Genomic DNA, 25981 nt, shown 5'->3' on the forward strand with positions numbered 1-25981 from the left:
ATTGTTTTCATATATTTAAAATTAATCAAATGATAGTCACTTAGTTTAAACTTATTTGATTTTCAGTACTATAGGTTAAATTTTAGATTTAATCCCATAGATGAGTTTATATAATGAAAATGGGTTTGTTAAAGTTCATATATTATATAAAGTTTACATAAAAATAGAGTTGTGCTCTTTTATCTTAAATTGGCACTCTCGCTCTTGAAACGTATGATTTTTTTGTTTTGGTTTCTACCATGATTTAGATTTAGAGCCTTCTAAAAAAATTGTACCACCTCCTCTCGAAAAGGATGTCTCAATTTTATCAAGATTCACATCACACTAAACTTTATCTAGATATATGTGTTACTCAGGTGGGCACGGAAAGCTCAGCCTGGCCCGCCCCAAAAATCCCGTGCCAGGCGGCTTGCACTTCGGGCCAGGCTCGGACCTGAATGTTGAGCCTAAACGTTGGGCCGGGCTAGGGTTGGGCTTGCAGTTTTTGCGATTTAGGTAACGTTTGGGCTAGGCACAGGTTAAAATTTAGATTTAATCCCATCGATGAGTTTATATAATGAAAATGGGTTTGCTAAAGTTCATATATTATATAAAGTTTCCATAAAAATAGAGTTCTGCTCTTTTATCTTAAATCGGCACTCTCGCCCTTGAAACGTATGATTTTTTTTTGGTTTCTACCATGATTTAGATTTGGAGCCTTCTAAAAAAATCGTACCACCTCCTCGCGAAAAGGATGTCTCAATTTTATCAAGATTCACATGTATCTACACACTAAACTTTATCTAGATATATGTGTTGCAGCTGGCCATCGGCGGTTCAGCCCGACCCGGCCCGAAAATCCCGTGCCGGGCTGGGTCGGGCTTGCACTTCAAACCAGGCTCGGGCCTGAATTTTGAGCCTAAACGTCGGGCCGGGCCATGGTTAGGCTTGCAATTTTTGCGATTTAGGTAAGGTTTGGGCTAGGCTTTTCGGTCCGCCCGGGCTTTTGCTAGTTTGGGCCGGGTTCGGACTCGATTTATAGGCCCAATGGCTGGGCTGCGCTAGGTTTAGGCTTGACATTTTAACTTCGGGATCTTTCGTGCTTGGCTCGAAACCCGGCCCGGCCCGAGTTTTGTCTAGGTGTATGTGTATCTAGAATGTTGAGACATCCTTTCCGGAACAAAGGTGTATATTTTCTATGGATCCGATAGTATGCATGGATAAGTATCTTGCTTGTATGTATATATACATGCTATTTGTTCAAAAGTAAACCTTGCATCGTGATTGTTGGTGTATATTTGATCAATTTTTCTTAGAAGTCCGTGTCTAGATAGGACTTCTTTTGGCAGGTATTTTTTTTCCATAGTCTTTTGGGGCGATCTGATTTGGGACAGCCTTCATATTTGTTTTCTGTTAGTCTTTTCAACTTACCTTGTATTGTACGTGTTAGCTTTTTTTCGATAAAGGATGTTTTATTACTTGTGGAAGCAATTACATCCAGCCTCTGCATAACCAGGATGCACACAGCCGTGTTGTTGTCTCAAGTCCAAAAATATAAAAATAAAATAAAAACTAGGCGAGATACATATCGGAACGATGAATCATATAACGCCTAACGAGTAGGTGGGGCATCTATCCGTAGACTATGCTGCCACCCATGTAGGGAAAAAGTATCCCTCGCCGTAGCCTCCAACCGTGTACAGACCTCCGTAAATAGGTCTCGGTTCTCCAGTCGCTGAAGAGGTAACCACGAACGGAGAATACATGTACATCTGTAGATGACCTGCAACAAAGAGCAATTTATATCATTAAAGATCTTGTTATTTCTACATAGCCAAAGCGCCCAGATAACTGCTAGCGCCCCCACCCTAAGAAGCAACTTAAACCTTGAATCGATACCATGAAGCCAATTACCAAAGACATTGGCAACACTAATTGGAGGATACAGGGTAGACGCTACTTGGATGACTGATCATATATATAGATCTCGCGAACTGGCACTGGAAGAATAAGTGTTTGATTGTTTCGTCCTGATGACAAAAAACGCACCGTGTACTCCCATGCCAATTGCGCTTAACAAGATTGTCTTTGGTGAGGATAATGTACGTGTTAGCTGGTGACATTTTTTTACACAACTAGTGATGCGGATAAAGTATGTGGATTTTGCCGAAACTGCGGTGCCACTTGACCCGAGAGTTTGCTTGTAACGAGACGAGACGAGGGTGCACCGTCGAAGCGACACAAAATCCTAACCGCCCTCTATCCAATTAATGTGTGCGTCTAGCCGGAAAATCCATGCACCGCCGCAACTGTCACGAACGCCCCGCGAAAAAAAAAGGGTCACAACGGGCAGCAAGTGCCCGGTGATGATCGGACGACGAGCAGGACATGGCGGAGGGGACTGTGAGGGAAGAGGACGGAGCAATGCCGGGGTTGCTGAGCCGAACAGAGTACACGCACAGCTCGCGGACGTCGCACAGGTGGAGTGGTAGCTGCATGCGCTTCTGCGCGGTGCACGGCCGGGAGCTCCCACCGTCCCACGCTTCAGCCCCGCATCGCCAGGCCATGGCCGGTGAGCTCGGCTTCCTTGGCTCCTGCCGTTCGAGTCTCACGCGGACGGCCACACCAGGAACGCCGAGTGGGCGTGCCACGGCGGCCATGCCCACTACGTCGCGGAGGTGGACGCGACACGGCGGTCGACGCGCCATGGCGGTCGTTGTGCGGCCAGGCACACATCGTCGCCAAGCTGGACATGCCACGCCGCCACAGCGGTGTTTGTACGCCCAGGCAAGCTTGGTCGCCGAGCTGGACGCGCTACGAGCAGCCTCGGTCGGGTGATCGAGCCGTCCGACCGGCGCCGAAGGATGCCGCGCACGTTCGGCGTCAAGAACGACTATGTCGGTTCGGTTCGGCCGATTTCGTTTCGCCGGCTCCTAGCCGTAGCGCAGGTGTTTAAAAAACCGAGTCCCCCTTCTTCCCCATCCCCTCCCTCTCCTCTGCCTCCCTCGCGCTCACCTCGGCCAGCCAACCCGATCACCAGAACTTCGCTTCTCACCAAGCCTCGCAGCTTTCTTCCTGCTCCTACCCCACCAGGCCGCCAGCCATGGCCGCTGGCCCCCCTCCGCCGCCGTACCTCGCTAGATTCCTGAGCCACGATATCAGCGGCCGATGCAGGCCGGAGTTTTTCTGCATGTTCTGCAGGAGTCCGGTCTGCATCCGCTGCTGCCCCGAGCACAGAGAGAGCCACCATCCCGAGGAGGTGGCGGCCGGGATACTGTTTCCCAGGGTACGTTCTTTCTGCTTCTTTCTATGTTTGGTCAAGCAAATTCCTTAAGACGTTCTTGTTCTTTGTTTGCTTCTTGTTCTCCATAGATCCGAGTTCCTGGTGGTGATTGTCCAGCGGTCTCGTACTACGGGGCCAGGGGCTGCCGCTATTCATTCAACGGAGTCCAGCGCCACAAGTACGGCCAGGAGATTTACCTGCCGCTCTGCCGGAGGCCCGTGCCACCTGTGCACGGCATGCCCCTATACTGTTCCCGACCCGAGTGCAACGACAGGACGCACAGCGCCTGCGACACTTGCTCCATTGACTGCAAGGCAAGCTCCTGTTCAAAACGTCTTTCTTTGTTTCTTTGTTTCTTTGTTTCTTTTGTCGGTCCCGCTGATTTCTTCCTGCCTTTCTTTTCCCCCGATTCAGCTGCTGCACCCACACCACCAGGGTGGAGACATTGGCGGCAGGCTCAATGCAACCGCCATGGTGGCCGGAAATCAGCGCTTTCTGCAGGAGGCCGACTACGATTCTTTCTGTACCCATTGCCTCAGGTTCTTCCGGTCTCAGTTGTGCGGGTTTCACATTCACCACCACCATCCTGGGCATGGCCAGGTCTTCCAGCTCGTCCGAGAGGATGACCGGGTCCTGATACGTTTGGATGGAGGACTGCCTCCTCAGGTGCTAGCGGGAGTCCAGGTAATACACAATGAGTTCCGACACACAATCCAATTCTATCCCCTTTCGAACACCCGTAAATTCAAACCCTGACGAGCTTCATTTTTTGTTTCAGGTGTTCGTTTTAGGCGACAATGCCATGGTCCAGGTCATCCGAAGCGATCAGCCCTTTGACGGTCTGGTAGATGGGTTCGCGATCTGCCTTGCTGATGGCTGTCAAGCAGTCATCGGCGACGGCTTCGTGTCATGTTCAGTAAGATGCCAGGTAATTACCCTGTTTTTTCTTTCACATGATTGAATTCCTTGGTAGATTGAAAGAAAACTAATGTTTTGTTTTGATTTCGTACAGGCCAGGGTGAACGGGTGGATACCGTGACGACTGACGGGGCGCAAGGCGTGGAGCTGAGTTCCAGCGCGCGGCCACCGGTCACCAGTTTCCTGGAATCAGTTGGAGAAATAGGCTGCTGTTTCTTGTACTAGTTGGAATTTGAGGCGTTTTTGTAGTACAGTACTAGCAGTTCAGAATTTAGTTTCAGCTGGTTTTGATGATGATGATGTCTGACGGATTTCGCACCTGTTTTGTTGATGATGATATCTGACGGATTTCGCACCTGTTTTGTTAATAAGTGAGAAGGGCGTTTCAGTAATTTTGCCGTCAGATTTCCGATATGTGTTGGCAGTGGATTTGGGATTGGAAAAAATTTGTTTTTGGGTGGGTCGAGTCGAGTTGCCCCGGAGATTGGAAGAGTTAGGGTTAGCGGAGGAGGCGGAGCAGCAAATGGAGTGGCCGTCGCTTGGCGGCGGCGAAGGTAGGGCAGAGGAGAGTGATTCTTCTGGTCCTTCCTTTGCGCCGCAAGTTGCCATGGCGGGCCGTGGAGATTGGCGGGGAGGGATGAATGGTGGCGGAAGAGGAGGCTGGACTCAGGGGCGCGGAGGGCAGCAGGATTGGGCGACGGGAGGAGGATGGCGAGCTTCAACGTCGTCCGGCTCAACATCGGGGTTCGGGGCGCAGCAGGATCTGCGACTAATTTCGGCTTCAACAAACTATGGTCAAGGTGTGGGTGCTGAAGCAACTGGTACGTTTGTACCAAATCCTCACAACTCCAATGCTGGTGTAGATTTTAGATCAAATCAACAGGAAGTGGTTAGTGGTATGGGTCAGATTAGTATGCAGTCAGACAACATTGCATCCAGTAGTGGTGGTTATGTGCAGAATTAGAATGTGGGGCTTCCTGTTAAGCCAAATAGTTTTGGGCACCAAAATCTCACTCAGTTGGGAGTGTGGCTAATGTACCGGCTGGATGGGTTACCAGGTCATGGGATCAAAGAGTGCAAAGCTGTTTTGTGATTTGTGTGGCAAGGAGTCTCATTTGTCTGATAAATGCGTGCTTCCGAATCAAGCGAAACCTGTTGCTGCACTGATTGGATGTGGGTTGCAGATGTTCACAGCGATGACTGGCAAGAATATAGAAGTTCAACAGCTAGTGGATGCTTTCAGTAGGATGTTCCAGTGGGGGTGGGAATGGAAGGCCAAGCCGTAGCTTCTTAGTGAAATTCCCTTCTGCTCAAAAGATTGAAGAGATGATAGGGCATTGGACTGCCTGGTTTGAATGCTTCGGTGAAAGTGAGTAGATGGAGTAATGCTTCTATTGCCAAATTCAAATTGTTTCCCCTTAAATGCAGCAGAGGATACTTGCAATTAGTGAAGTTTAATCATTTAGGACGAAAGCTTACGTGCTATATTCATGTTGTCTAGGTACAGTTGCAACGTGGAGTTTTTTTCTGCCCTTTCCTTGTTGGGGAAAGGGGGGTGCCTATCGGACATGGAAAGAGCAAGGAAACTCTTAGGTGTGACAAAAATCGATGGTTCATCTTTAAGGTGCAAGAATGCAGATATCATTGTCTTCAACACTAGGCAGGTGGGCATGAGAAAACCTCCATATGGTAAGATTTTATCGGTACGGTCTGTTTCCGTAAAGATGTGCATGTCACATGTTCTGCATTCAAGTGTTTCTACTGTTCTAATGTCAAATATTCTGCAGGGAAAAATACTAGCAAGAAGGCGACCAAGTATGCATTGAGATGAATGTGCATGATGCCCATTAGAGAGCTCTTAACATCTTGGCAAAGTGGCTTGACTCCAATGTAAATCCCGCGAAAACAAGTGTCTTTTACAGAGGCTGGTTGACCTACCATTTCAGGTTTACACATCCTTATTTTGAACTCTTGAAAATCCAATTTGTCGTGTCATATTGTTATCTGTTATCTGAGTAAGTGATGTTTGGAAATTTATATGTGTTTATGTTGTTTAGCGGGGAAATGGAATTCAGGCTTTGTTCCTGATGGTATAATTTCACAATTTCTGTTCTTTTCTTTGCAGCTTTAGAATATTCAGGTTTGCTAGCATGAAAGGTAGTTCCATTAGTGCCTTCATCAGTTATAGTGTTATACATGTGCTTTTGTATAGCTATCAATGTATTAGATCGATCTGATACTAGCAAGTTCTTTTCTCCCAACAACGTGGAATTAAATTTATAGAGGTGCTTTTAATCCAATCATTTTGTTGGTTAGCCTATTCATTCTGATAGATAGCTAATTTAATTTTGCTCTGCTATGTGCAAGTTCTGGTTGAGAGCAATTCCATTTGTTTCTGTGCAAACTGTAATTGAATCAGCCTCTCCTCGAGTCTTTAAGTTATACTCCCTCCGTTCTGAAATGTAAGACGTCGGGGACTGTCACGTACAACATTTTTTGCACTACGAAATATGGTGTCTTGCCCGTTTTGCCCCTCCACCGCTCACTCGCTTGACTCGGTCATGCCTCCACTCGCGCACAGCACACCTCCTCCACCGGCTCCTCCCATGCCGTCGTCCTCTCCCTGGCGTGCGCCGCCACCCTGTCTCCCTAGCGCGCAGCGCCACTGCCGCCTCTCCCTGGCGCGCGTAGCCGCCGCCCTATCTCCCTAGCATGCGCCGCCGCTGCCCCCTCTCAACCGCCTGCGTCGCCTCCCTCTCCAACAGAGCTACCGCATCGAGGTCGACTTGAAAATGCGTTTTTTTCCTCCAGAGGCGGCCAAATCTGCAGCGGCGGTGCTCGATCTGACGAGCCAAGGTCAGGGCGGAGCTCCAATCTTTGTGTTGGCGGCGATGCTCGATCTGACGAGCCAAGGTGAGGCACGGAGGATGAGGTGGTGGAGATCGCCGTGAAGCGGCTGTTGGCGAGGTCGCTGCACGGCACGGCGGAGTTCCGGAACGAGGTGGAGCTGATCGCCAAGCTGCAGCACAGGAACCGGAGCCTCGACGCATTCCTCTTTGGTTCGTTTGCTTTTCCCCCCTTTCCCTCCGTTAACTTTGGAAGTAGTCCTCCTGTGTCTACGATCGGTATGATTAATTTGGCCATTTTGGTATGGTAGGTGTGAAGATCGGATTTGATTTGGTGACACATGGGAAGTGCTTGCACATGGCTGAACCAAATTGCAGGTCCTGGGTTGTGGAACCTCCGTAGTTTACTGATTTTGAGTAAAGTAGTTCTAATGAGGCTACCCAGATCGATGCCAAAGGAGAAATTATTATGGACCTTACTAACTTGATGAATTTTCGTGCCATCAGGTACTGCAAGGACTGCACACCTGGACTGGAGGATGAGGTAAAGCATCATCCTGGGCATCTCTCGCGGCCTGCTCTACCTACGAGGACTCCTACCTGAAGATCGTCCACCGGGACCTCAAGGCCAGCAATGTGTTCCTCGACAACAAGATGAACCCCAAGATCTCCGAGTTCGGCATGGCCAAGATCTTCGAGGACGAGGTGATCGAGGTCAACACCGGCTTCATCATAACCTGTCTAGGGTTGTTTCAGATTGTGGTAATATTTACTCCATGTTGTCTGGACCTCTTTCTTAGCTTCCATGTTGGTTTAAATGCATGTGAACTTATAACCAGTCTTGGCTATACATTGCTAGTTATGATTCTTTTTATATAAAAAAATACGGACAGAAACATATGTGTGCTATGCTTTAAAATTTTAAGTCAAGGCACTCAAGAAGTGGGTCCATGTATACTTGCTCAAGAACTTGTTGTCCACTGATGTCCTCTATACTTGCCCTAATTACTCCAGTGCTGGGTACCAATATAAAATCACATAAATTTAATCCTACTCCACTGCTATCTATACATTCCATGTCAGATTGAACTGTGAAATTTATCTTCAGTACTCGAGTTCAGACTACCTTTACCAACTATGTCAGTTTAGTTGCAGTAATTTAATATCTCTCTCTCTCTCTCTCTCTCATGAAGTCCTTCTGGACATGTTTAGTGAGAATAGCTTAGTTACTCCGTGGCTTGATTTTGATGATACTCCATCTTTGGTATTTAATCCTCCATGCTAGTATCCTTGCTTTGCTGAATATATTTTCTGTGCATGCCTAATAACCATGGGTTTATCTAGCAATGGTAGTATCGGGCTTGTACATGCGAGTATGTGTTACGATAGTATCTGACGTGTGGTGTTGGTTCTGGATTTGTTGTTTTTGTGTTTGTTCTTTCCTCCCCCTGTGCACAGGCACACCAGTGGCTTGTTTGTTGCACACGGTTAGTTTATTGGTTGTTTTACCATGCTTCTCTTTATCGTATTATTGATTCATTGGTGATGTTCACAGGGTGGCGTCTAGAGAGTTCATATCATAGATGGCACGGTTGGAGGATCATTGTTGTTAGAACTATTCACAAGAGATGGTGCAGGGACATTGATAGCTAGGTATAGTGAAACTCCTGTCGATTTCGATCTGGATTTCTATCTGCTACAGAACACTAGCTATAGTGTTGCCGTTTCCTTGCTTATTTGCTGCTGGTAGTTCAATTCACCTTTCATTAGTATGCTTGTAAATCCCAACGTAGACTTGAGATAAGAGCTTTAGTGTTTTTGCCGTTGCCTTGCTTATTTGCTCCTGGTAGTTCAGTTCACCTTTAATTAGTATACTTGTAAATCCTAGCTTAAACTTGAGATAAGAGCTTTAATGTTTTTTCCGTTGCCTTGCTTATTTGCTGGCAGTAGCTGAAAAGGAATTGACTCTTCTGATTATAAGATGGACCTTCACTATTGTTTTTGAAGTACAGTACAATGAAAGAACCTTTGACGGAGCAAAACAGTATGGGGCATCGTCTTCTTCGGGTGGAGTGAAATTCAAGTCTAGGAGCACCATATTGATCTAATTGCTGCTGATTCTGCTCTTCGTTCAGGTATGGGGCTGCTACTGTTGTGATGTGCTGCTGCTGCTGCTCAATTTGTTCAACATCTGTTCTGATGTATGCTGCTCTGTTTTCTGTGTGAGGCAAACCTGTGCGTTGAGGCGCTTGTTGAGGAAGAACCTGGGCGCCAGTCGTCAACAGAGGCTAGGAGAACCTGGGCAAGGAGTTGCTTGGGCCGGAGGAGGCTGTCCTCTAGGAGCACTTGGGAGAGAAGATGCCTGGGCCGGAGGAGATTGTTCTCCAAGAGCACCTGGACGAGGAGATCGTCCTGGGTCGGAGCATCTGGGGGAGGAGATCGGCCTCCACAAGCACCTGGGCGAGGAGCTGCCTGAGTTGGAGGTGCAGGGGACGGAGGAGGAGTTGCAGCGGACGGAGATGGAGCTGCTGCAGCCGGAGCTTGAGCAAGAGCGCCTGGACGAGGAGATCGGCCTCCACGAGCACCTGGGCGAGGAGCTGCCTGGGATGAAGATGCAGGTCAGGATGCAGACGGACGCGTCCACAGAGTCCGTTGCTTGTATTGACCTAGCCGCGAAAGCGAATTTATCGTGGAAGTACGTTCGGCTGCCTGCGGTGTCCGCTGGACAATACGGACCGTCGACGCAGACTGGGTAGCTTTAGTAGCTTGTCGCGGCTTCTTTGATCAAGATCAGGTATACACTAGCTAGATCAGGTATACACTAGCTAGCTTAGCCGTAGCTCTGCACGCTAGCTACAACGATCAACAGCTTGCAGTACATACTCTTGTATATACACAAAATGATTCACATAAATTATACTTCAGTTGGCACAAACTATAAAAAATAAAATAAACTCTTTCCAATATTTCCATTTTGTTGCACTTCACTCATATCAAATACAAACTAGTACTCAGAGAGAAATAGCACAACCAAATTGACAGGCTCAGATCTTGACATAGGTCAGATGACACCGATTGTTCTGTTCAGTGGCTGTATTGCAGCGTAAATGAAAGCTGTTCTGTTCAGTGGCTGTATTGCAGCGTCGATGTTGTTCTGAATAGCTGAGTAACAGAGTAATCGCTACAGTAATCATCAACTTCCTTGAGCATTCAGATTCATCCTTATCAGCTACAAAATATAATTTGGTAAATGAGCAGATCACTAAATGTAGTATACTAGTAAACGCACAGGTCCTCCAAAATCAATAGTTTTCATATTATCTCACTAAATGTAGTACTTGTAAAGGAAGCACTCACATGAGATCGAGGGAGAGAGTGAGCTACTCGACGCCGGGGAGGAGAGCGGCGACGAGGAGGGCACAGAGGAGCGCGAGCGAGTGCGGCCTTCTTTGTGGCACTTGCTTGCTTGGTGGAACTCCTGTTGGGTAGTTTGATGTAGGTGAGACAAAGACAAACATTAATGGGAAAATCTACGCAGAAGCGCCGCACAAACTCAAACCTGTGCGGCGGCAGTTTTTTGGGTCCTTTTCCCCTATAGGAGTTGTAGCATGTACGCATGTAGTAATGTGACACTCATGCTGACATAATTGCATTAATTGCTAATTTCGAAAATTCAAAATGATTTATCTTCTAAACCGTTAATCCGATTAGTGTTTTGTTTTCACCGACGAGTTCGTGTCGACGAGGGCTTCGGAAGTAGATCCTATATTGTTATGTTTCGATGATTTTTTTCCATTGTGTCAGTTGCCAGATTATATTACCGTAGTTGCCAGATTATCAACAAACAATCCACATCACAATTATGCATATATACTTCATATTTTTAGACATTGAAGTGATCTAAACAAATTAGAGAGAACCTTAAAATATGTCCAACAACTAGGAGATGATATCGTTCAACCAAAAAATGGTATCATACACATTGCATCGATGTAGAATGGCGTACATGAAACTAGCAAACACGTTATTTCACTCCCGCAATTAAGTAGCAAATAAATATTCTGATAAGTACGTGATAACAATCTAGCAGTTGTTGGAAACCAGTCAAGCGTAACCCAATAAATATGTGACTACAATCTTGCAAATATTGATAAACAATTATTATTTGTAATCTGGCAACTAAGAATTGATAATCTGGCAAGTGTGCGATAATATTCTGGTAATTGCTGGTGAATTTTTGTTTTGTCAAAACATACCGATATGAAATCTAGTTCCGAACATCTCGTCGCCACTAAGCCGATTGTGAAGACGGAACATCAATCGGATATGCGGTTTATGAGATAAAACATTTCAAAATTTGGAAAACTAAGAGAATCTTGAATGATATCATTATTTGCATGCATCGTGCGTGGAAGAGTGGCTTGGCTGCACATGGATACTAATTAGTTTCATGCATACGAGTATGTAGACTAATTAATTCATGCATGTGAGAGAGACTAATTAATTACATGCATGCATGTGAGTAGTGGGAAGCGTCGCACGGGCAACCAAATGTGCGCCGCCGCCGGGTAGTCCAGTCCAACATTAATTGGTTTGATGCTAATCATGGAGAACTCCTGTCCAACTTACCAAGTATACTTCCTCCTCAGCATCTTTATTAGTTGGTTTAGTGTCTACAAGATTGAAAGATCATCAAGCCAGTTACAAAATTGAAATTTTTATTATACTATTTAACGGTAGAATAACTTACCATTAGCATTTAGCCAATCTTGGAGGCATAATAGCCCCTCAACCGTGTCGCTCTTTAGCCTGGTCCTGTGATCACTAATGATTCTCCCGCCGGCACTAAAGAAGACTCTGATGCAACGGTTGATGCTTGAATGGCTAGGACATCACGAGCAATGCAAGATAGGACTGGGTAATTTATACCGTGCATTTCCCACCATTCCAAAATGTCAAAATCTTTTTTCGGGGGGGGGGGGGGGGGGGGTGAAGATCTCCGGTCAGGTATGTATCGAGCTCACTAGTTGCTTGTTTCTTCTTCACTTTCAAATGGGCTTCCCAATCAGCTAATGGATTGTCAACCGCCGCAACCTCATCAACATGAAATTCTCTTCCTGACTGATCAGCAAATGATTCTCCCATCTTATTGTAGTACTCTTCAAAGAGACTATTGAGAACCATTTCCACCTTTTCAAGGTGTTCTCCTGCTTTATTTTCAAATGCTTGCTTGATACGAAATTCAATGAGTTCTAACTTGTATCTTGGATCGAGGATCACAGGTATGCAGTTAGCCAAGTATGACTCAGTCCAGTACTTGTCAAACTTTTTTTGCATCTTGCTCACCATGGATGCAATCACTTTGTTTTTACTCATTGCATGTTTTTCCAACAACAGTTTAACGCTCCATATTTCATGAAAGTAACGGTTGGCCGTTGGATAGCTAGAACCTGAAACAACTTTTGTAGCTTCGAAGAAGACCTTCAATAGTGAGCAGATCTCTTTAGCCATTTTCCAATCTTCAGCTGAAGGAGCATACTTAAATTGGCGATCTTGGTTCACCAACTCGTCAAATGCCTCCATGTAAGGCAGAGATGACTCGATCATAAGGTATGTCGAGTTCCATCGTGTGGCAACATCAATAGAGGGTTCCTTCTCACATATGATGCCCAACTTCTTAACTATGTCATCAAACAGCTGCTCTCGAGTTTGTGAACTCCTCACATAGTTGACACTAGCTCTGATCTTATCGATGGAACCTTTTATTACAAATAGACCATCTTGCACGATAAGATTGAGCACATGAGCAGCACATCGGATGTGAATAAGTTCACCTCCACAAGCCAACATTTGTTTCTTCGTCAAATTTTCTTTCAGATACTCCATCATCTTGCCGTTGACTGATGCATAGTCTAGTGTAATGCTGCAGATTTTATCTTCAATATTCCAATACTGCAAACTCTTTAACATGACATTGTACATCCGAAAACCACTATGTGGCGTTTCCATCATAGAAAATCTAAGTATTCTTTTCTGCATCTTCCATGTCTTGTCAATGAAATGACAAGTCACACATAAATATCCTAGCCTCTGGTTGGAGGTCCACATGTCCGCAGTTAGTGAGACTCGAGCACCACAATTCTTCAACATTTCCCGTACAGTTGTTCTTGAAACCATGTTGAACATAGGATTCAAGCTCTTCACAAACCTTGCGGGTAAGGTAGAGGGAAGGAAGTGGGACGAGGGTGTGGAGGGCGGCGAGGATCCGGGCGCAGGCTAGCGGCGAGGAGCGGGGCGCCGGCTCAGCTGTGGCGGCGTGCCGGCGTGCCCTATCGAGGGGGAGAAGTGAAGGACTCGGGCTCTGTTTGGTTTCGTTCTTTTTTTCTTCCATGAGTGACGGGCCTGGCAGGCTTCGCGGAAGCTTTCCGTGAGTCCGTCTAAAACAGACGGCCTGTCCGCAACGACGTTTGGCAACTTTCACGGACACAGACGAAGATATTCCACGGACATCCGTGTCCATCTACATTCTGAGATGCAGGGGCCGGAGGTGGAGCTGCTGGTGCCGGAGGTGGAGTCGCTGGCGGAGGTGCGAGAGGGTGGAGGGCGATCGAGGAGGGAGGGGGTGCGGAGGCGATCGAGGCGGAGATGGAAATCTGGGAAGGGTACCGATTCAGAATCTTGAAGGGTAGTCTTGTCTTTTTTACGCTTTTCACCTGGTCGGAACCGATCGTTAAACAACATTCTTGAACGGAGAGAGTACTTGCATATTTATATCTAGAATTCAAGATAGCTATTGCGCCTACAGTTCATACTTGCTAATAAATATTGGGGGTACACGGAGGTCTACTTGATGTTGCATGAAGAATTAAAGGTATAGTCAAGCATCCATGCAGTAAAGATGTGTGATGGTGTTGCTTACTTTATATTTTGTGAACCTCCTATTACAGAAGATCTTTTTCTGATATCGTAGAAAGCTCACGTCAAGTTCCATATTTATGTTCCTGGAATCGTGCTAATTCTATTGGTTCTCTATGCGTAAAATTACATTTTTTGTTCACATGTTAAGCAGACATGGAAGTTTCAGTCATACAATGTTTCTGAAAGACTAAAGCCTGGATATTGTCTCAAGTGCTAAAATCTACATTTATATTTAACTGTAATAATCTTCTATTTAGTATTCTACCAATCAAACAATCGTTCTAGGTGATGCTTCATGCTTGATATGAAAGGTAAAACTGAAAAGATCTATTGCTGCCATTGTTGCATGACAAGTTTGGAAAACTGTTGTGTTTGTGTTTCAGTGGATGCAATATTAGCGTGTTTTTTTCCTCCTAAAGCCACCAGTATCTATTATTGTAAATCCATATATGTTGGTCTTATTGAGATGTCTTTTTCCTATTCTTTTAGTTTTGAATTTACTGGTCATTTTTATATAGTCATTAATTGATATTTGTTGATTCGTAAAGTTTCCTTTTATAGAAGATTGATAGGGAATGTTACTGTATTCAGTTATCTGCACTTACATACTATAGCCTATGCTATCTCTACTCAGTATAATGGCTGATTTAACTAAACAGCCATGAATGATTTATACACCTTATGTTACCTGGTGATAGGAAATTCTATTGCTGCAAGCTTCCGAACATGATAGAAAATTTAACTAAACTTACAGAACTATGTTGCTGCATGCTTCCAAACCTGATAGAAAAACTGTAGTTCAATGTTTCTACTTACCACTAAGGCAAAAATTGGACAATACAAAAATTATGAGCCATGTTTTTCTTGGAATAATTGCAGCTCTCATGATGCACCAGCTAAGTGCTCATCTTGCACATTCATGGCTTCTTGTGCTTTAACATTTTTTCTTGGGCACTTGCGACTATCATGAAACCCTACTTGGTTAGATGGTCTGCACGTGCGTGCGACCTTGGCCTTGGCTTCTTTCTTCTCTTTTTCTGTCCTTCCCCGTTCATCTCCTTTCCTCTCTTTATTCTTTTGCTTCTCCCAACCAAACGAACATCGTTTGGCGGGTGTATGTTAACTTCAGTAGGAATATTGCATCCAATAAATGCCGCATATTCCTCTTGCCTAGTGTACTTGGTTCAAAGGTTCCTCAATGCTCAACACACTTGATAGTAAAAAATCTTTAGGCTTCAAATTATCTTCACATTCAGGTGTAAAAGACGAGCACTTCAACATAGAACAATGAATCTGTAAGCACCACTATGTATAACTGACTAAACTGAATACACCATGGTCAGTGGAAGCAATTAACGAGGAACATTTGATGTCTTTATGGGTATGCTAAATCCTTCCTCGTTAAACTGCTTTTGCAAGGTGTTGATAGATTCCATTGCTACACAAACAGATACATAATAATCCTTTTAAAGGATAAACACACATGAACAATACACATAGTTTTTCTGTCGCTAAACTAGTGCTGAAGCAATTTGCTCTGCTTATGGATCACAGTGTGTTCCTCTGGCCGTTGTTAGCTTTAAGCATGGCCTGGACAGCCACAATAGAATAGGGAATCCTAATTAACCTCCTCAAGAAATTTTTAGATATACAGGACCGGATTGATTACCATCATGCTTGCAAACATCAACAAAGACATAAGAGGAATTGTCCTGATGTCTTTATGGGTATGCTAAATCCTTCCTCGTTAAACTGCTTTTGCAAGGTGTTGATAGATTCCATTGCTACACAAACAGATACATAATAATCCTTTGAAAGGATAAACACACATGAACAATACACATAGTTTTTCTGTCGCTAAACTAGTGCTGAAGCAATTTCTCTGCTTATGGATCACAGTTAGCTTTAAGCATGGCCTGGACAGCCACAATAGAATAGGGAATCCTAATTAACCTCCTGAAGAAATTTTTAGATATACAGGACCGGATTGATTACCATCATGCTTGCAAACATCAACAAAGATATAAGAGGAATTGTCCTGATGACTCTGTGGACATTTGAGAAATTATGTTGTTCATGCTAAATGAGACTGCAGTATTAAGGACTCGGTGTCATTTCTGAATTGGTATCTCTAGGAGCTTGGTCTGAAGTCTGAACTGTGGGATGGCTGATTCCTGTAAAGGTAAAGAACCTATGCTTTGTACTAACTCTGTTACCTCTGTTTCTGTTGAAAGTGTGTGTAGAAATATACAAAAGCATGTTCCTGTAAATGTAATCAGGCAGAGTTGGATTGTGAAGATGTATTTCAAGCTGAAGCAAAGGCATGTTGTGTGGGGCTCCAAAGTATTCAGAACCCAGCAACATAATCGGTGATTTTGGAAGCTGGCAATGCAGGAGTGGTTGAGGCTTTCCAAAAACATAACCAGAAGATGTCAAGCAATTGGAAACCCTTTGAGGGTATACAGAATCGCACGATGGGTTTTACTGGTTTTGAAGCTGGGAAAATAGGAAGAGAGGGCAATTCAGCAGGTCGCCATCTAGCTGCGTTAGCTAGAAGTACAGGGCAAAATAGTTTCTGGCTGGGGTTTGTCCCAGACTCCCAGAGCTAGTCTAGAACATGTAGTTGCCGATGAGTCTGTAAGCAATCTTATGATCAATCAATGTAAAAAAGAGGCTACGTGAGCTAGCTTTGTATGTGGACAATATTCATAGACTTTGCATCAAAACAAGATCGGGCCAGTTGACGTGCATGCATGCCTACCTCGCCGGAAAGAACACGACGAGCGGCATCGGTAGATCGGCACGTCGATCCGGTGCGCCGCAAGAACGGGCTGAATCCAGCAGTTGCAGGGATCTGTGTCTGTCAAAGTTTTGACCGCACGACGATTTCTGCATCTCTAGCCGCGGGTCGCCGCCATGGTGATCTAAACCAGCAACTGCAGTCGATCGCCGGGAAGGAGGTGGGACTCGGGCGTCTGGTACGAACGATAGGGGGGTGTGTGTAAATTTTCCGGCATAAATTAAGGATGCAGCGGGCGTGTTTTTGGAATATTGCACTGAAGTCTCCAACGCTACGATTTTCATCAACCGGTCAAACACGATTCGGATGCACGGATTGGTTGGATGCATATAAGGATGGTAATTTTATCCATGGGTTCGGGTATCCATGGATATCCGGCCCAAATGGGCACGGGTATGGTGGGCTGATTACACCCACGGATATCATGGGGCGGATATCCAATAACTCATGGGGCGGGCATGGATAGAGGTTTTGCCCCATGGATATCCAATAGATATCCAGTTGACATGAGGGTCCCACATGTCAGTGAGATATAGGATTTTACCTAGGCCTAGTTGCCATTCTCTTGAGGCCAAAATCACCAAAGGCCCGCTAAGTCACGTAACCCATGATTACCACTACATTCATGGCCTCCCCCTGTGAGGGAGGGCTTGGTCGGCGGCCCTCCCTTCCACCCTCCGGCAGTCCAGCTCTGCTCCGCCTAGGAGACGGACCGGCGGGCAGTGGGTTGCTCTCATTCCATCTCCCTTCCTCTTCTTCCTATTCATTGCCCACATAATTATTGCTGAAATATTACAGAAATATTGTTGAAATGCTAATAAAGTGGTGTTGTTACACTCTAATATGTTAATATGTTATGTTCATGTACATAGTGCGTAAACACATGGATATCCATGGATATCTGGATATCCAGTGGATTTGGATTTGGAGCGACAACCATGCCCATGAATAGTTTCGTGGGCGGGGCAGAGCGAGGTTGGTGGATTTGGGCATGGATCTGGTTTTGGCATATCCGTCCAAACCTGCTCCATTGCCATCCATGGATGCATAAGATACGACGCCATTCTGTACTATTACATGCCTATGGCTATCAATGCAATCCACCAAGAGCAACAGGTGAAAAATATATGCACCGTCTGCAGCTGTTCGGCGTAGAACATCACAGGTTCACCAAACAACAGATCTTTTGCATGAGCGTTGGGTATTTGATTCTTCCGATGCAAACAAGGTCACTTTTGCTAGTTCTTACCTAATTTCAGTTTTCGGAGTGATTTCAGTTTTCACGTTGGCCAACGGGTTGCACGACGAGGGCGGAGGAAGGGCACGACCTGGCACAGGGCACACCGGTCTCGATCACCTCGTCCCTGATGCGCAACAACAAATGAAGGGGATGGAGGAGGCTGGGTTCGGCACATCGGCGCCGTCACCTCATCCCTCAGGCGTAGCGCGGGATGAAGGGGATGAAGGAGGGCGCACCGGCATCGGTACCTTGTCCCTCATGCGTAGCGGCGGAGGACAAAGGGGATGGAGGAGGGCGCACCGATGTCGGCACCTCGTCCCCCAGGTGCATCGGCGGATGAAGGGGATGGTGAAGGGGTTCGTAGCATAGAAAACAAAAAATTTCCTACCGCAAAGACGAATAAATCCAAGATCTAATCTATGGAACACCCAAGATCTAATCTACAAGATCGAAGCAACGAGATGGAGATGAGACTAACCCTCGAAGATTCCAAAGCCTACGAGATTAATCTCGTTGTTGGTGTAGACGATCGTCCCCGGTGCTGCAATCCGGCAGCACTTCCGTACTCGGTCGCGCGTACGGTGTCGATGAAGCTCCTTCCTCTCCCGTTCCAGCGGGTAGCGGAGGTGTGGTAGATCTCCTCCAAGTTCCAGCAGCACGACGGCGTGGTGGTGGTAGTGGAGGAAGAAAACTGCAGGGCTTCGCCTAAGCCGGAGCAGCGTATGGTGGAGGGAGAGGCGGCCAGAGGAGGAGGCAATGGATGGGGGGTGTGGCCGGCCACCCCCTCCCCTCTTTATATAGGGGGCCAGCCGGCCAAGGTGGCCCCCCTTCCCATCTAGGGTTGGGGGGGGGACGGCGGCCAAGAGGGGGGAGAGGGCTTTCCCCTCCCCCAAGTTGACCCCCCTAGGGAAACCCTAGGGGTTGGCCGGCCTGGGCCTTGAGGGCCATGTGCCCCTGGCCCATTAGGCCAGGGAGCATCCCCTCGGCCCATGCTAGGCCTCCTAGGTCGTGGGCCCCATGGTGGACCCCTCCGGAACCTTCTAGAACCTTCCAGTCAACCACCGGAAAAATCCCGAACTTTTCCGAAACCCAGAAATCAACTTCCCTTATATGAATCTTATTCTCCGGACTATTCCGGACCTCCTCGTGACATCCTGGATCACATCCGAGACTCCGAACAAACTTCGTCTCCATACCATATTCAAATCTACTTATGCGACATCGAACCTTAAGCGCGTCACCCTACGGTTCGCGAACTATGCAGACATGGTCGAGACTCCTCTCCGAGCAATAACCATTAGCGGGATCTGGAGATCCATAATGGCTCCCACATATTCAATGATGACTTAGTGATCGACTGAACCATTTACATACAATGTCAATTCCCTTTGTCAAACGATATTTTACTTATCCGAGGTTTGATCATCGGTATCTCCATACCTTGTTCAACCTCGTTACTGACAAGTACTCTTTACTCGTACCACGGTATGTCATCCCTTATGATCAAATCATATGCTTGCAAGCTAATCAGACGACATTCCACCGAGAGGGCCCAGAGTATATCTATCCGTCATCAGGATGGACAAATCCCACTATTGATCCATATGCCTCAACTCACACTTTCCAAATACTTAATCCCATCTTTATAACCACCCATTTACGCAATGGCGTTTGATGTAATCAAAGTACCCTTCCGGTGTAAGTGATTTACATGATCTCATGGTCGAAGGACTAAGACAACTATGTATCGAAAGCTTATAGCAAAATGAACTTAATGACTTGATCTTATGCTACACTCATTTGGGTGTGTGCCCATTATATCATTCAACCAATGACATAACCTTGTTATTAATAACATCTAATGTTCATGATCACGAAACCATGATCATCCATTAATCAACAAGCTAGTTATACAAGAGGCTTACTAGGGACTCCTTGTTGTTTACATAACACACATGTACCAATGTTTCAGTTAATACAATTATAGCATGGTATGCAAACATTTATCATAAACATAAAGATATTATAATAACCACTTTATTATTGCCTCTTGGGCATATCTCCAATAGTCTCCCACTTGCACTAGAGTCAATAATCTAGATTACATTGTAAGGTACCTAACACCCATAGCATTCTGGTGTTGGTCATGCTTTGCCCTAGGGAGAGGTTTAGTCAACGGATCTGCAACATTCAGATCTGTGTGTACTTTGCAAATCTCTACTTCACCATCTTCGATGTACTCGCGAATCGAATAAAAACGCAGCTTGATATGCTTCAGCTTCTTGTGTGACCTTGGTTCCTTTGCATTGGCGATGGCACCCGTGTTGTCACAATAAATGACTAACGGGTCCAATGCACTAGGAACCACAACAAGCTCAACAATGAACCTCTTCATCCATACCGCTTCCGATGAAGCCTCTGAAGCCGCTATATATTCAGATTCTGTTGAAGATTTCGCCACCGTGCACTGCTTGGAACTGCTCCAGCTTACTGCCGTACCATTCAATATAAACACGTACCCAATCTGAGACTTAGAGTCATCAGGATCGGTGTTCCAACTTGCATCGGTGTAACTGGTTACAACGATCTCTTGGTCACCGCCATAACAAAGAAACATATCCTTAGTCCTTTTCAAGTACTTCAGGATATTCTTGACCGCTGTCCAGTGTTCCATTCCTGGATCACTTTGATATCTGCTAGTCAAACTAACAGCATGTGCGATATCCGGTCTAGTACACAACATGGCATACATGAGAGAGCCTACTGCCGAAGCATAGGGGATCTTGCTCATCCTCTCTCTTTCATCTGCCGTAGCTGGACCTTGAGTTTTACTCAAGACCTTACCGGGCAACATAGGCAAGAACCCCTTCTTGCTTTCATCCATTCTAAACTTCTTTAGAATCTTGTCCAGGTATGTACTCTGTGAAAGGCCTATTAGGCGTCTTGATCTATCTCTATAAATCTTGATGCCTAAAATGTATGCTGCTTCACCAAGGTCTTTCATTGAAAAACACTTATTCAAATAACCTTTAACACTGCTTAATAGTTCTATATCATTCCCAATCAATAATATGTCATCTACATATAATATCAGGAACGCTACAGAGCTCCCACTCACTTTCTTGTAAATACAGGCCTCACCATGAGTCCGTATAAAACCGAAGTCTTTGATCACTCTATCAAAGCGTAGGTTCCAACTCCGGGATGCTTGCTTCAGTCCATAAATGGAACGCTAAAGTTTGCATACCTTGTCAGCATTTTCAGGATCGACAAAACCTTTGGGTTGTACCATATACAACTCTTCCTCAATATCACCATTGAGGAACGCCGTTTTGACATCCATCTGCCAAATTTCATAATCGAAAAATGCAGCTATTGCTAACAAAATCCTCACAAACTTTAGCTTCGCTACAGGTGAGAAAGTCTCATCGTAGTCAACTCCTTGAATTTGTCGGAAACCCTTTGCGACAAGTCGAGCTTTATAGACAGTAATATTACCATCAGCATCTGTTTTTCTCTTGAAGATCCATTTATTCTCGACAGCCTTGCGGCTATCAGGTAAGTCTACTAAAGTCCATACTTTGTTATCATACATGGATCCCATTTCGGATTTCATGGCTTCTTGCCATTTGTTGGAATCTGGGCTCATCATTGCTTCTTCATACGTCGCAGGGTCCTCATCATTGTTGTCCACAATCATGACATTTAGACAGGGATCATACCAATCAGGAGTGGTACGTTCCCTCATCGATCTGCGAGGTTCAGTAGCTTCCTCGTTCGAAGTTTCATGATCATCATCATTCGCTTCCTCTCCTATCGGTGTAGGCTGCGCAGGAACTTCTTCCGGCACTGCGCTACTCTGATCTATGAGAGAAGGTTCATTAACCTCGTCGAGTTCTACTTTCCTTCCAGTCACTTCTTTAGTGAGAAACTCCTTCTCAAGAAAGGATCCGTTCTTGGCAACAAAGATTTTTCCTTCGGATCTGTGATAGAAAGTGTACCCAATTGTTTCTTTAGGGTATCCTATGAAGACGCATTTCTCCGCTTTGGGTTCTAGCTTGTCAGGTTGTAACTTCTTTACATAAGCTTCGCAACCCCAAACTTTAAGGAACGACAGCTTAGGTTTCTTCCCAAACCATAATTCATACGGTGTCGTTTCAACGGATTTAGATGGTGCCCTATTTAAAGTGAATGCGGCTGTCTCTAATGCATAACCCCAAAACAACAACGGCAAATAGATCGAACCATATCTAAGAGAGTTTGATTACGACGTTCGGACACACCATTGCGCTGTGGTGTTCCCGGCGGAGTCAACTGTGAAAGTATTCCGCATTTCTTTAAATGCATGCCAAACTCATAACTCAGATATTCGCCTCCACGATCTGAACGCAGAAACTTAATCTTCTTGTTACGTTGATTTTCTACTTCACTTTGGAATTCCTTGAACTTCTCAAAAGTCTCGGACTTATGTTTCATAAAGTAAATATATCCATATCTACTCAGATCATCCGTGAAGGTTAGAACATAACGATAACCACCGCGCGATGCTACACTCATTGGTCCGCACACATCGGTATGTATGATTTCCAATAAGTCTGTAGCCCGCTCCATTGTACCAGAAAATGGAGTCTTAGTCATTTTTCCCATTAGACATGCCTCGCATCTGTCAAGTGACTCAAAGTCAAGTGACTCAAGAAGTCCATCGAAATGGAGTTTCTTCATGCGCTTCACTCCAAGATGACCAAGACGACAGTGCCACATATAAGTAGAATTATCATTCAATTTAATTCGCTTAGCATCAATGTTATGAACATGTGTATCACTAATATCGAGATTTAACAAGAATAAACCATTCGTCTCAGGTGCATGGCCATAAAAGACATTACTCATATAAATCGAACAACCATTATTCTCAGACTTAAACGAATAACCGTCTTGCATTAAACAAGATCCAGATATAATGTTCATGCTCAACGCAGGTACCAAATAACAATTATTAAGGTTTAAAACTAATCCCGAAGGTAGATGTAGAGGGAGCGTGCCGACGGCGATCACATCAACTTTGGATCCATTTCCAACGTGCATCGTCACCTCGTCTCTTGCCAGGCTTCGTCTATTCCGCAGTTCCTGGTTCGAGTTACAAATGTGAGCAACCGAACCAGTATCAAATACCCAGGCACTACTACGAGAACCAGTAAGATAGACATCAATAACATGTATATCAAATATACCTTTCTTTTTGACGTGGCCGCTCTTCAGATCGGCCAAGTATTTGGAGCAATTGCGCTTCCAGTGCCCCTTTCCCTGGCAGTAATAGCACACAGTCTCAGGTTTAGGACCAGCCTTAGGCTTCTCAGGATGCGATGCAACTTTCTTGCCGCCCTTCTTGAAGTTACCCTTGTTAGGCTTGCCCTGCTTTTTGAAACTGGTGGTCTTGTTGACCATCAACACTTGGTTCTCCTTCTTAATCTCTACTTCAGCAGACTTCAGCATGGAAAAGAGTTCAGGTAAATCTTTATTCATGTTCTGCATGTTGTAGTTCATCACGAAGTTCTTGTAACTTGGTGGCAGTGATTGAAGGACACGATGAATACCCAGCTGGTTAGGGATCATCATCCCCAAGTCACTGAGCTTCTTCGCATGTCCGGACATGGCGAACATGTGCTCACTAACGGAGCTGCCCTCTTCCATCATGCAGCTAAAGAACTGCTTCGAGGCCTCATAGCTCTCCACGGTCGCATGAGTCTCAAAGATAAGTTTGAGCTCACGCATCATTTCACAGGGGTCGTGGTGCTCAAAACGCTTTTGGAGCTCTGCCTCTAAGCTGCACAAGATGGCACACTGAACTTCGGAGTACCGAGTTGCCCGAGTCTCATAAACATTCTTTATGTCCTCGGACACTGCAGGAGGTGGTGGGGGACCTAGCGGTGCATCGAGCACATATTGCAGGCTTCTGATACGTCTCAAACGTATCTATAATTTCTTATGTTCCATGCTACTTTTATGATCATACTCACATATTTTATACACATTATATGTCATTATTATGCATTTTCCGGCACTAACCTATTAACGAGATGCCGAAGAGCCAGTTGCTGTTTTCTGCTGTTTTTGGTTTCAGAAATCCTAGTAAGGAAATATTCTTGGAATTGGACGAAATCAACGCCCAGGGGCCTATTTTCACACGAAGCTTCCAGAAGACCTAGGGGGAGACGAAGTGGGGCCACGGGGCGCCGCCACACTAGGGCGGCGCGGCCCAGGGGGGGGGTCCGCGCGGCCCTGGCGTGTGGGGCCCCCGTGACTCCTCCGACTCTGCCCTTCCGCCTACTTAAAGCCTCCGTCGCGAAACCCCCAGTACCGAGAGCCACGATACGGAAAACCTTACTGAGACGCCGCCGCCGCCAATCCCATCTCGGGGGATTCAGGAGATCGCCTCCGGCACCCTGCCGGAGAGGGGATTCATCTCCCGGAGGACTCTACACCGCCATGGTCGCCTCCGGATTGATGAGTGAGTAGTTCACCCCTGGACTATGGGTCCATAGCAGTAGCTAGATGGTCGTCTTCTCCTCATGTGCTTCATTGTCGGATCTTGTGAGCTGCCTAACATGATCAAGATCATCTATCTGTAATGCTATATGTTGTGTTTGTTGGGATCCGATGGATAGAGAATACTATGTTATGTTGATTATCAATCTATTACCTATGTGTTGTTTATGATCTTGCATGCTCTCCGTTGTTAGTAGAGGCTCTGGCCAAGTTTTTGCTAGTAACTCCAAGAGGGAGTATTTATGCTCGATAGTGGGTTCATGCCTTCATTAAATCTGGGACAGTGACAGAAAGTTCTAAGGTTGTGGATGTGCTGTTGCCACTAGGGATAAAACATTGATGCTATGTCCGAGGACATAGTTATTGATTACATTATGCACCATACTTAATGCAATTGTCTGTTGCTTGCAACTTAATACCAGAAGGGGTTCGAATGATAACCTGAAAGTGGACTTTTTAGGCATAGATGCATGCTGGATAGCGGTCTATGTACTTTGTCGTAATGCCCAATTGAATCTCACAATATTCATCATATCATGTATGTGCATTGTCATGCCCTCTTTATTTGTCAATTGCCCAACTGTAATTTGTTCACCCAACATGCTATTTATCTTATGGGAGAGACACCTCTAGTGAACTGTGGACCCCGGTCCATTCTTTTAATCGAATACAATCTACTGCAATACTTGTTCTACTGTTTTCTGCAAACAATCATCATCCACACTATACATCTAATCCTTTGTTACAGCAAGCCGGTGAGATTGACAACCTCACTGTTTCGTTGGGGCAAAGTACTTTGGTTGTGTTGTGCAGGTTCCACGTTGGCGCCGGAATCCCTGGTGTTGCGCCGCACTACATCTCGCCGCCATCAACCTTCAACGTGCTTCTTGGCTCCTACTGGTTCGATAAACCTTGGTTTCTTACTGAGGGAAAACTTGCTGCTGTACACATCACACCTTCCTCTTGGGGTTCCCAACAGACGAGTGCTTTACCGTCACAAGGAAGCTACTACGCCCACGTCAACTACACGCTAGCAGCATATTTTCTGGCGCTGTTGCCGGGGAGATCAAGACACGCTGCAAGGGGAGTCTCCACATCGCAATCTCTTTACTTTGTTTTTGTCTTGCTTTATTTTATTTACTACTTTGTTTGCTGCACTAAATTAAAACACAAAAAAATTAGTTGCTAGTTTTACTTTACTTGCTATCTTGTTTGCTATATCAAAAACACAAAAAAATTAGTTACTTGCATGTGCTTTACTTATTTCATCATGTTTCCTTTTAATTTTACTGAAAAAGATATACCGGTAGGACAAGGGTCTATAATTGGGAGAGATAATATAGAAGAATTTTTCACCCATGTTAGTATGCATGAAGATGTTAAAGTGAAAGATCGAGATGTCGCCTAGAGGGGGGGGGGGTGAATAGGCAATTACAAACTCTTGCGGATTT

General features: G+C 45.4%; 2 long non-coding RNA genes across 6 annotated transcripts; one reads left to right on the forward strand and one right to left on the reverse strand.

Moving 5' to 3' along the window:
- Positions 1-4647: 4647 nt before the first annotated feature.
- Positions 4648-9992, forward strand: LOC139838460 (uncharacterized). Of its 5 annotated transcripts, XR_011755168.1 has the most exons (9): positions 4648-5001; positions 5365-5549; positions 5682-5869; positions 5968-6126; positions 6992-7239; positions 7338-7404; positions 7534-7788; positions 8582-8679; positions 9039-9992. It is a non-coding gene; the product is annotated as an uncharacterized lncRNA (long non-coding RNA). The 5 variants fall into 5 exon arrangements; XR_011755170.1 differs by lacking the exon at positions 5365-5549; XR_011755169.1 differs by lacking the exons at positions 4648-5001; positions 5365-5549; positions 5682-5869; positions 5968-6126 and adding an exon at positions 6159-6890 and having other exon boundaries at positions 6994-7239.
- Positions 9993-10385: 393 nt separating this feature from the next.
- On the reverse strand, positions 10386-11996 carry LOC127342018 (uncharacterized). Its single transcript, XR_007876119.2, has 3 exons — positions 11777-11996; positions 11656-11699; positions 10386-10504 (listed from the first exon to the last, which is right to left on the reverse strand). It is a non-coding gene; the product is annotated as an uncharacterized lncRNA (long non-coding RNA).
- Between the last annotated feature and the right edge of the window lie 13985 nt (positions 11997-25981).

This window comes from Lolium perenne, chromosome 3 (assembly GCF_019359855.2).
Source record: "Lolium perenne isolate Kyuss_39 chromosome 3, Kyuss_2.0, whole genome shotgun sequence".
Classification (NCBI taxonomy): domain Eukaryota; kingdom Viridiplantae; phylum Streptophyta; class Magnoliopsida; order Poales; family Poaceae; genus Lolium; species Lolium perenne.